Source organism: Corvus cornix, chromosome 17, assembly GCF_000738735.6.
Source record: "Corvus cornix cornix isolate S_Up_H32 chromosome 17, ASM73873v5, whole genome shotgun sequence".
Taxonomy (NCBI): Eukaryota; Metazoa; Chordata; class Aves; order Passeriformes; family Corvidae; genus Corvus; species Corvus cornix.
Genome location: NC_046346.1, coordinates 10,739,278 through 10,748,148, shown reverse-complemented (window position 1 = coordinate 10,748,148; position 8,871 = coordinate 10,739,278). Strand labels below are relative to the sequence as shown.

Genomic DNA, 8,871 nt, shown 5'->3' with positions numbered 1-8,871 from the left:
TCCCACATCTCTAGGGTGTCCTTTCCAAGCCCTATGTCCCCTTCAGAGCATAAATGTCCCATCTGGCTGCAGGACAGTGGGGTGCTTGGTGGAGATGTGCCTCCACAGCCACAAGCCCCAGAGATGCCACACAGCCACCCCAGTCATGCCAGCAGCCATGTCCAGCAGGGATGCCAGGTTGTCCATGTGTGCTACAGAGCTCCCAGGCTGCCCGAGGCTTTCCCCCATAGAGTCAGGGGATGCTCTGCAAAATTCTGGCATCCAATCTCTGGCCCCATGCTCGGGGCACAGACCTGAGGCCTTGGCACGAACACAATGACATGATGCTGGGTGGGACCCGCTGTCTGGGATCCCGCTGGCCAACATGTGCTGCCTGATTCTCGGGGCAGGGATTCCCATGGCTGGTGCCGTGCTGTGTGGCTGGGCTCAGCCCCAGCCGACACGCTCGCAGCGGGAGCCCTGTTAAAGCATCAGTGGTGCCCTGGCAGGCTGTCAGCCCGCTCTGAGCCTGTCCAAGGAATGCTGAGAGCGAGCTGCCATGGTGCAGCGTGACAGGGACGCCAGGCTTGGCTCTGGAAGGAATTGCCACCTGCCTGTGGCTCGCCCTGCCACCATGGCTGAGCAGGAAGGTGCCGGGCAGAGGTGGGTGACAGCATGGCATGGGGCCAGCCATGTCATCTGCCCCCAGCAGAATAGTTACCTCTTAAATTTTCTTTATTCCTTAATTTCCTTAGCCCTTTGCTCCTGTGAAAGGGACTGCGAGAAAAAAAATCCCTGTCTGGGATTTTACTTCCCCAAGAAAATGCTGCTGACATAGGTTAGGAATGGCACTCCCCAATTTTGTGCCCCCTGCCCAAGACTCTCCCAAACCAGATGTTGCTCACACCTTCCCTCCCACTGCCTCCTTCCTGCTCAGGGAATGGAGTTGAGAACTAGAGGCACAAAAAGGTGGGTTGAGATAAAAACCATTTACTGGAAACAGCACTTCTGTGAGGACCTCAGCACTCCCCAGCATCACACTCAGCCATGGGGCAGGGGCACAATTTCTTCATGATTCCTTTATCCCTGGTGACACTGCTGGTCCTTTCAGCAAGCCCCACTGGTCCATATTGTGGTGTGGTCTCGTCTATCAGTGTCTTGAGTTGATGAAGGCTAAGCACAGACACAGCTGGGACCCACAGTACTCAGCCCTTCCCTGTCCCAAGGACTCTCCCTCCTCCCTCTCTCCCCATAAGCTCCACAGGTGCGTTTCCAGCCCAGTACTAAAGCAGCTACACTCGGCAGGAGTGGCCATGAACTCTCAGGTTTCCCTGGCAGTAGGAGAGCAAAGGGGCAGCAGATTGCTCTGGCTCACCCCTGCCCTGGGAGATGTGGGTAAAAAGGGATGGGAAATTCCCATTTTATTTCCAAAGGAGCTGCTGATTTTGTAGGTGTTCTAAAACGTGGGTTCCTCACCTGGCCCTGCCTTGTCCATGTCCTCTGGGAGGAGGTAGTGCAGCCTCACCTGAGTGGGATAAAGCATATTGGGTTCCCACCAGGAAATCTTGGCTCCATCAATCACACATTAGTTTCCATAATTTTTCCTCAGTAGGATTCTTACCGAGTTTTGCTTGTAAAGTAATCCCAACCCAGCACTGGGCTGAGGTCTGGGGAGGACACATTTCACTGTATCTGTGGCTGGATCTCCCTGCACACACTGAATAAAACATCCATTCCCACCCCTTTATTTACAGCCACCAGGTACCACCATCTTGGCTCCACGTGCTGAGAGTCCCTGAACCCTTCCTGAAGGCACATCGTGAACCAGATCCACCCTCTCTCCCACCTGCATTCCTGCCTCATCACCCTTTCACATGTGGAAGCAGCTTCCTGCTCCCAGGATTAACTTTGGCTCCAGAAACTATAAAGATCAGTCCACTGACAATGGTTTTCCTACTTATACATATTTTATTGCATTAAGGGAAAGACATCCGGATCTGCAGTGTCTGCAAGTCAAGCCCAGATAAGATTATCCGGCACTTACCAGGAGTGCAAACAGCTGAGCATTACTGTTGTGCTTTGCAGTGTTTCACCTCGGAAAGGGCTCTGCTTGGAAATAAAAGCTCTTTCCAGGGACAAAGCCCTCATGCAGATAAATGATTAAAGGAAAAAGGCTTACCAAGGGCATTGGCACGCCAAGGCAATGTGTGACAGCCAGCACGGTTTATCCATCTGGGCAGTATTTATTTCTTATGGAAAGAGTTCCCAGAATTACTTATTGGGAGAACTCCTGTGGCCAAACAATTAGCAGTGTTAAAGAATCCCCTCCTAGTCTATCCCAGAGGATGTCACATGCCACCCTTCTGCCACCCCTCTAAGAGGATGAGGAGCTGTGCTGTGCTCCACACTGGTACCCAGCTTTAGGGATGGGATGAGACCCACCTCACCCATCCAGGGCTGTACCTGCAGAGCCGGGTGCTCTGGAGCTGGCACTGTGAGTCTGAGCCAGCAGTCAGGGGCTTTCAGCCACAGAGGGAGAGGATGCTGTGAATTAGGGACCCAGCCCCCTGGCCCCCCAGGCAGTAAGAGGTTTGAGTGTTGGATGTGCTGGTGAGGGGGAGTGAGAAGCTGCCAGCTGTGCCCCCACCAGCACTGCCTGAGGCTCTTCCCCTGTGCCGGGTCACTGAGAGACCTGTCCCTGCTGCCGGGAGGGTGGGGGTCGGTGTCTCTCAGGTCACTCAGCTGCACTCTCAGTGACATCTCTAACATCTGAGGACATGGCAGGGCTGTACTCTGGACATGCACAGGGCTCTCCTGATGGTCCCAGGCACTGTTAAACAAGAGCACATGCAGTAGTAGGAGAAGATCAGGGAACAGACGTAGTAGCTCCTCTCCTCTTTCCAGGTTTCCTGGCCTGCAAGTGGAGATTGGTCTAAAGATCTCACAAAACATGACTGGTCAGACCCCACCTGAGCAGCTGCTGCCCTTCATGGGAACAAATTGTATTTACACCTTTAGTGAAGATACAGAAAGGTGTCCTGCTTGCCCTCTCCATCACAGATTGTGGCAGCAGATGTCAAAAAAATAAATAATCTTTAAATGTTACAGACGAAGTGCCTGCTGGCTAATACTGCACTGGGGATGTCAGCTTCATGTTCACACTGAGAAAACAACATAAGGCAGGTACCTCTGAGAGTCTGGAGGACCAGAACAACATCCAAAGGTAACTGTGGTTCCATCAGGCTTGAGAGTGGCAAGGGACAGCAGAGGCACTGGCCTGCAGGAAAGAGTCTGGGTCTAACGAGAAACTGGAACCTAGGGATAAATGAAGACGAGATACAGAAGATTTTGAGTGTGAAACTGAAACTGCTGAGTTTGCAGGAGGAGCAGGCCAGGGACCTGTAAAGAGCAAGCCTGTAAGAACCTACTGGTACTGACAGAGTTGTCATCAGGTCGTTCCAGAGAGAAGGGTGGGAACATCTGCCAGGAGCGAAGAGAAGGTGGGTGCCAGGCTGAGAGGCTTGAGCACCCTCAAACACCATTGCAAGGGCCCTCGAAGAGGAGGGGCGAAGGTGCTTTTGGAGGGGTGAAGGTGCTATAATCACCTGTCTGCAATAGTCATTCTAGTTATCCTTGGGTATGAGGACAACACAACCAGCATAAAGTGAGCTGATGGGGTGGTTTTTTTGTATCTGTTCCTTTTGGTTGTTTTTAGAAGAGCTATTTGGGAAAATAACTTCAGCTTCAGTAGGCATGAGTCAATGCCATTTGGTGTAAATGGGAAGATCAATAGGGGCAGATTGGTGGCTGTTGCTGAGAACAAGCACAAATCAGGAGAAGTGAGGCGAGCTGGTTCCTGCAGCTGGGCAGGTTTGGGAAGTTGAGCATGGAAATAGAAAAGAGAAAGAAAAGGCACAAAAAAATCCCTATTAAGCACAAGGGAGAGGCTGGTGAAACAGAGCTTCTCCCCTAGCAAACAAGCAACACACAGACACCAAGGAGGGACTCTGGAAAGAGTGGAATGTCTCCAAGGAAAGAAAAGAGCCTTTGCTGGAAGATGAAGGAGTGCAGGGAGACTGTGAGAACTGCTTGCAGAGTTACATGGGATAACTATTCGCCCTTCAGCCAGGTAGTTGGGGACAGACAGTCCTCCTGTGTCCTCAGTACAGTGCCCTGGAGGTCAGACATCTCCTGCTCCCAATGTTCCAGGAGGACAATTTATGGCCAGTGACAACATGAGGGCACTGGGACAGCAGCACCAGGGAGGGAAGAGAGTCTTCAGAGATTTGCTGAGGGAGAGAAATGTGGCTGCACCTGGATTCAGGAAGAACAAACGTTGTGTCTCCAGCAGTGAGGGTGCAAAGTGTTTTTGTGGTGAGGGAGAAGAGGAATCCAACCCCGGATATTTGCAAGGCTTCAGGGAAAAGAAAGAAAGCTTGGTGGGCACAAGAGCTCTGCAACTACAGAGCAGTCTGCCTCCCTGCAGGATCCTTGACTGGAGAGCCAGTGGTCTGTCAGCACAGGGGAATCTTGAGCCACCAGTATGGCACAGGATGCCAAACTGGCCATGGGGACAGAGGGTTCCAGTCTGTGTGGGAAAATATTGATGCTGTGTTATGGTAGTGAGACCTTTCCGTGTGCTGCACAGGGAGCCCACTTGAGGAGGAAGCTGAGCTGGGCTGTCAGGATGCCTGAAGAGGGAGAGAGTCCATTGGAGAAGACACGGTGCAACATGGTCAGCCTGGAGCAGCAAATCCCAGCTGGAAGATGGCTGCAGCACCAGGGAGCCCTTGGCTCAAGCATGCTGCTGTGGGCCACCCTGGAGGGGCAAGCCTGCAAGAGCTAGCAGCTGAAACCCAGTGCCAAAAAATTACTTGGACCCAGGATTCAGGGTTTGGGACACCAGCGTGGTTTCGATATACTCCTGGGAGTATATTGAAAGGGGAAAGGCTCTTCTGGGCTCACAACCACCAGATCCCAGCCCACCAGATCCCATGGCCAGTGGCACTTGGGGAACTCTGGGCTCTCACACAGTGCCTTCCCAGGAGATTTGGGGCTCAAAGTTCTCACTTCATGGGGCAAATACAGGAGATATTTGGGTTCCTAAATCCATTTGTCATCACTGAAAACTTTTCCCTCTGTGTTCACAGAGCCTTTGAGTGGATTTAATGAACCAGAGATGGAAAACTACATGGCTGGCCCACTGGGAAGGTACCACACAGACAGACCCAGCACAAGACCTGTGGGGAGGGCACCCAGCCCCAGCTCCCTCCCTGTACCCTGCGACCTCTCCATAACCAAGGGCATACCAAAGAGCTGGTATCCCCAGGACAGCACCACAGTCTGGGATACCAGAAAATCGGGTTGGGCTCTCTGGCACCAGATGCCTTACTCAGAGGGTGCAGAGGGATGAGGCACAGCAGACCGTGTGTCCCCCCCAGCAAAACTCCCATGAGCCAGGGCAGGAGAAAATGTCAGAGGTGCTGTGTGAGTGGGATGCAAGTGGCATCTTCATTTCATTTTCCGATAACTGTAGGGCTTTGCAATTACATCTGCTGATCTGATAGTCATTAGGGAATGATCAGCCAGTCATTGGCAGTGGCTGTTTGCCTTTCTGCTAATTAAATTGCATTTGATTTGCAATCAAATCTAATGAGTCAAGTGAGCTTGAGGTAGGCTCAAGTGAAGCACAGGCCAGCTCCACAGCCTTGCTGTGCATGGAGAGCCACATCCCAGGAACACCACCAGGAACCACCCTGAGGCACAGGGGAGTGAGGGACACGTCTACAGGTGAGCAGTGGCAGCTTTGTGGCAGGGGCAGGGCTCCTGCTGTGCTGCCAGCAGGTGACCTTCGAGGCTTTGAGACGTGCACCAGTGCATCGGATTGGCATGGCCAAGCTTTGGTAGTGGGGGGGATATTGGGGTGGCTTCTGTGAGAAGTCACTAGAAGCTTCCTCCATGTCCAGCAGAGCCAATCCCTGGTGGCTCCAAAGATGGACATGCCACTGGCCAAGGCTAGGCCAATTAGGAGTGGTGGTAATGCCTTTGAGATTACATATTTAAGAAAAAGGAAATAAAAAAAGGTTCTTGTCCAGTGGCAATTGTGGCCAGATAAGAGTGGGGTGAGAACATGTGAGAGGAAAGCTCTGCAGACACCAAGGTAGTGGAGAAGGGAGAGAAGGAGCTGCTCCAAGTGCCAGAGCTGAGATTCCCCTGAGCCTGTGGTGAAGACCATGGTGAAGCACCTGTACCCCTGCAGCCCAAGGAAGGCACAGGAGTGCAGAGATCCACCTGCAAGCCCTGGAGGAGCCTGTGCTGGAGCAGGGGAATGACTTCTGTCCCTGAGCAGCATCCCATTCCTGTCTCCCTGCACCACTGCGGGCAAGAAGGTAGAGCTGGTAAGGAGGGAGGGATGGGGGGGAAGGTGTTTTTAAGGTCTTATTTTACTTTGCATTTTCGTGCTCTGATTTTGTCAGCAATAAATTCAATTAATATCCCTAATTAGAGCCTGTTTTGCCTGTGAAGGTATTTGGTGAGTGATGTTTCCCAGTCCTTATCTCAGCTCATTGTTATATTTTCTCTCCCTTGTCCAACTGCAGAGGGGAGAGATAGACAGGCTTTGGTGGGTGCCAGGATCACCCCACTACAGCCAGACGTCCTGTGCTGGCATGGAGTGCTCCTCTGGCAGGTGGTCCTCTGGCTGCCAGGCCAGGAGAGAGACAGCAAGTGCAGCCCTGACTGCGGGCTGTGGAAGAGGGGCAGGGAACAGAACAGGGCAGAGACCCCAGCACGGGGCTGCTGCTTCTCTCGTGCACCTCTCCTCATGCCAGGAGTGTCTGGCAGCTGCAGAGGTTTGGGACACCGGTGTGATTTCAGTACACTCCTGGGTGTGCATGGAGAGAGGAAAGGCTGTTCTGGGCTCACACCCACCACATCCTGTGGTCTCATTCCGCACCATCCAAGGCAGATGGACAGGCCTGGTCCTGATGCCTGCATATCGTTTGAGTAACTCCTGCTGTGGTGATCACACCGCCAGCTGGTGGCTGGTGCTGCACCCGTCTCGTGCAAAGGCACATCCAGGAGCCTCTAACACGACTGCTGCAGGCAGGCTGGTTGGGCACCCATGCACTCGGGTCTTTTTGGGATGGCCAAGAGGCCACATGTCATAAGCAGCAAGTGGGACCTGGCTCAGAGGCTGAAATTAAAGTGTCATCCTTGTGCCAGCCGGTGTTACTCTTACAACCTGAGATGATCCCATACACTCACATTTTATTTTTAAAAAGAGAAAAAATGAAAAGTCAAGAGGATTAACCATCACATACGGCACAGTGATTGTCTGGAAAGACCAGCTTAGCTTCCCTCTGAGCGCTTAAGCTGATATTAGCAAATACAAACCCTAAACAACATTGGGAAGCCTCAATGGAACCCAGTGCGATTGCATCAATTTAAGAATCTGATTAGAAAGAACATAAATATTCTTTAACTTGCTGAAGGCAACAATGTAAGACAAACAACGAAGACACCAGAATTTGGCTCCTTGCTCCTCTGCTCTGAGAAATGACATCAGGAGGGAAAATCTTGTGGCTCTGAAACTGCCCTCACTTGGGCAAGCTCAGCCAGGATCACTCCTGGCTGTTCACCATCCACAGCCCCCAGGACGACGACAGGAGGGACCACACCCCCCAGCACCCCCCCGTTCTCCCCAGACAGCTACACCAAGATCTGGGCAGGGATTCTGTTTATTTGGCAACAAGCAGGGACTGTGTCAGAGCTTGGAAGAGGGATGGTAGAGCAGCAGCCTGGGCGTGGGTCAGAGCATGGGTCTTGCATTGCTTGGCAGGAGCATCCACGAGCCAATCCACACTTCCTGGAAAACAGGCGGGAGAGGTGGGGGCTGAGTGAGGCAAGGAGACCAGTGGGAGTCTCCATTAGGATCAGTGCATTCTTCTCCAGTTCACCCCAGATTTGTAGGGTGAGGCACGTATAGCAAGGGATTTCTAGTAACCCCTACAGCTGTTGTGTGCAACCACGTGGTGGGAAAGCACAGGCCAGGGAGGGCCAACAGCAAACACGTTTTGCATGGTGAGACACCAACCCCCTCTGGCCAGGCCTGCCAGTCCACAAGCCCAGGGGCCCTCTGGCAGGAGCCAATGTCCTGGCCCTCGCTGCTCAGCTGTGCAGCTGTTTCTCTGGTGGTTTCAGCTCACGTGCCTGTGTTCAGTGCCAGGCACAGAGACCCTGGGGGTCTCTGAGTACTGCTCCTTGGGAGTCCCTGGGTACTGCTACCTGGGGGTCCCCACTGCAGAGCAGCATCCAAAGGAATGGTCCGACCTACGTGCAAGCTCCAGCAAAAGTTCAAACAGCTTAAACGCAGAGGAATCCAAAGAGTTCTTGGTGGCCCTTGCTGGGGCACCAAGAGGGACAATTTCCAGGAGAGGACATTGCAAACACCATGTCGCACTGCGGCAACTCACCTACAGCTCACCAAGTCTGCATTCCTCTGTGGAAGTAAAGAGAAAGCCTGAGTCTGGCACTGTGGTCTGAACAGTCCCATTTAACACCCAAAATAGACTACTCAGAAGAAACTTGTGGGTTTCTCCTTGCTCAGTGTGCCCAGCCAGAGCACCTCCGGCTGCCAGCACTCCCTCCTGCCAGCTCAGACCACAAAGTGGTGGCACTGATGGGCTGAGCTGGTCCCTGCCTGTGTGTCCCTGTACTGGCCCTGGGCAATGCTCACCTTGCCTGGGTAAGATCCAGATCATCTGGTCAGTGAAGCCATTCAGCTTGGCAAGTGTCTTGAACTGCGATTTGATTTTGGGTGCCACCCACTGGGTTCTGCCTAAAGACAAAGACATGAGTTAGCTCAAGGCTATGCCTGACCCTGCATCTCCT

At 52.8% G+C, this 8,871-nt stretch overlaps 1 non-coding gene across 1 annotated transcript; it reads right to left on the bottom strand.

Annotated features, from left to right (window-relative positions):
* Window positions 1-7,700: 7,700 nt before the first annotated feature.
* Window positions 7,701-8,856, bottom strand: LOC104688415. The gene is made up of 3 exons (XR_005603266.1): window positions 8,717-8,856; window positions 8,454-8,479; window positions 7,701-7,846 (listed from the first exon to the last, which is right to left on the bottom strand). It is a non-coding gene; the product is annotated as an uncharacterized LOC104688415 (transcript).
* Window positions 8,857-8,871: the final 15 nt, after the last annotated feature.